General features: G+C 46.3%; 1 pseudogene; it reads left to right on the top strand.

The window, feature by feature from the left end:
• The first annotated feature begins 1,430 nt into the window (after positions 1-1,430).
• On the top strand, positions 1,431-1,563 carry LOC145352028 (U2 spliceosomal RNA; annotated as a pseudogene).
• The last annotated feature ends 1,138 nt before the right edge of the window (positions 1,564-2,701 follow it).

Raw genomic sequence — 2,701 nt, 5'->3', positions numbered from 1 at the left:
TGAGCCACGACAGATCAGCCATGATCTTATTGAATGGCGGGGCAGGCTCGAAGGGCTAGGTGGCCTACTCCTGCTCCTATTTCTTATGTTCTTATGTTATGTTCTTATGTTTGAGAAGTTTTGATATTATAATAATCGCCATTGAAACCTAAGTTCCCCGTCCTCAACTCACTGTAGCAATATGAAATTCTGGTTGTTCGAGAGCTGTGAAGATCCAACATAAACCTTCAAAGGTGAAATGGCATCGAGACCAGACTTAGAACGGTGCAGGAACGAGAAAGGACACATTTCAAATCAGAATGTAGACTTTGCAAAGATCCAGACACCCATATTTTGTACCAATCTGCCCTCTAATGAGAGTGACAGAAGAACACACAAGCACCTTTGCCATATGCCTTCTAGTGGAGAGTGTCGGAATCACACACACACACGGGTCCAGTGACCATAACAATATGAGTTTAAGATTAACTATGGAAAAATAGAGGACGGGTCCACAGGTTAAGGTCGTAAACTGGAGCAGGGCCATTTTTGGGGGCATCAGGTCGGGTTTAGGAGAGATCGACTGCGTTTTCCTGTTTGAACTGAAAGGACCAACTGGCAAATGGGAGGCTTTCAAAGCTGTGACATCAAGAGTCCAGGCGCAATATATTCTTGTTAGGATGAAGGGAAAGGTTGGCAAGTTTAGCAATCGCTGGCTGACGAGGGACATTAAGGCTCTGATTAGGAGAAAGACGGAAGTATACATTGGGTTTAGGCAATCAGAGACAAGTGATGACTATAAAAAAGATGCAAGAGTGCACTTAGGACAGAATTCAGGAGGGCAAAAAGAGGGCAGGAGATGAATCTGGCAGGTAAAGTTAAAGAAAATCCAATGAGTTTCTATAGTTATATTATAATAAAAAGATGATTAGAAAGATAATAGTTCCCCTTAAAGATCAGTCTGTGTGTGCAGTCACAGGAAATGGGTGAGAAATTGGAATGGAAGTTTTGCATCTTTACTTACTGCAGACAACATCATAAGTGCTAAAGAAATAATGGAAACAGATGGTGATTTATTGGGCTACATACATATCATTAAAGAGGATGTATCTGCAATCTTAAAACGTATTAAGGTGAATAAATCCTCTGGGCCTGATCCAGGCATTCTCAGATTTTGTGGGAGGATAGTGAAGAAATTGCGCAGGCCCTTCCAGAGATATTTGTTTCGTATTTTGCCACTGGTAAAGTTTCAGAAGACTGGAGGGTGGCTAATGTTGTCCTGTTGCTCAAGAACAGTAGCAAAGACAAGCCAGGTAATTACAGTCCGGTGAGCCTGATATCAATGGTGGGTTGTTGGAGGGATTGCAGAGGAGGTTTACTAGGCTGATACCGGAGTTAAAGGGGTTGAGCTATGAGGAGAGGCTGAAGCTAAGATCAAGTGTAGTATCTGTTTCGCTTCTCGGCCTTTTGGCTAAGATCAAGTGTAGTATCTGTTCTTATCAGTTTAGAGGTGTCTCCTCGAAGGGGGTTGCCGCCGGTGGAAACCTAACGGTGATAACTAAGCCGGTTGAGCGTCCACCCCTTCAGGATTGGGTCAGTTGCTCGGGTGTACTCCATACAAACTGACTGGCCTCAGACTGGGAGCCGTTCAGCTATTTACCATTTATATAGATGATCTGGAGGAGGGAACCGAGTGTAGGGTGTCGAAATTTGCTGATGACACCAAGATTGGGGGAACGGCAAATTGTGCGGAGGGTGTGGAGAGTCTGCAGAAGGATCTAGATAGGCTGGGTGAATGGGCCAGGAAATGGCAAATGGAATTTAATGTTGGCAAGTGTGAGGTGGTCCACTTTGGTAGGAAGAATGGTAGGAAGGACTAGTACTTACGGGGCGAAAAACTGCAGCAGGCGACGGTGCAGAGGGACCTCGGGGTCCTTGTGCATGAGTCGCAAAAACCCAGCTTGCAGGTGCAGCAGGTGGTCAGGAAGGCGAATGCGATGCTGGCCTTCATAGCGAGGGGGATTGAATATAAAAGTAGGGAGGTCTTGCTGCAGCTGTATAGGGCATTGGTGAGGCCGCAGCTGGAGTACTGTGTGCAGTTTTGGGCGCCGCACCTGCGCAAGGATATTTTGGCCTTGGAGGGAGTGCAGAGGAGGTTTACTAGGCTGATACCGGAGTTGAGGGGATTGAGCTATGAGGAGAGGCTGAATAAACTAGGCTTGTACTCGTTAGAGTTTAGAAGAATGAGGGGAGATCTCATTGAGACGTATAAGATGATGAATGGGATGGATAGGATAGAGGTGGAAAGACTCTTCCCGCTCAAAAAAGACAGTAGGACTAGGGGGCACAGCCTCAAGATAAAGGGGGGGCGGTTTAGAACGGAGTTGAGGAGGAACTTCTTCACTCAAAGGGTGGTGAATCTCTGGAATTCTCTGCCCGTTGAAGTGGTGGAGGCTGCCTCGCTAAATATTTTTAAGAAGCGGGTTGATGGGTTTTTGATAAGAGAGGGGATTAAGGGTTATGGGGAGAGGGCGGGAATGTGGAACTGAGCCACGACAGATCAGCCATGATCTTATTGAATGGCGGGGCAGGCTCGTAGGGCCAGATGGCCTACTCCTGCTCCTATTTCTTATGTTGTTATGTTCTTATGTTCTCACTTTCTACAAGTGTTCTTAGCCTGAGGCTCGGATTTCGCAAAGAGCTATCGGATCTCGATGGGCGT

Source organism: Carcharhinus amblyrhynchos, chromosome 13 (assembly GCF_965287045.1).
Source record: "Carcharhinus amblyrhynchos chromosome 13, sCarAmb.v2.hapA, whole genome shotgun sequence".
NCBI classification, from domain to species: domain Eukaryota; kingdom Metazoa; phylum Chordata; class Chondrichthyes; order Carcharhiniformes; family Carcharhinidae; genus Carcharhinus; species Carcharhinus amblyrhynchos.
Note: the sequence above shows the minus strand (reverse complement) of the source record. Positions and strands in the feature narration are given on the sequence as shown.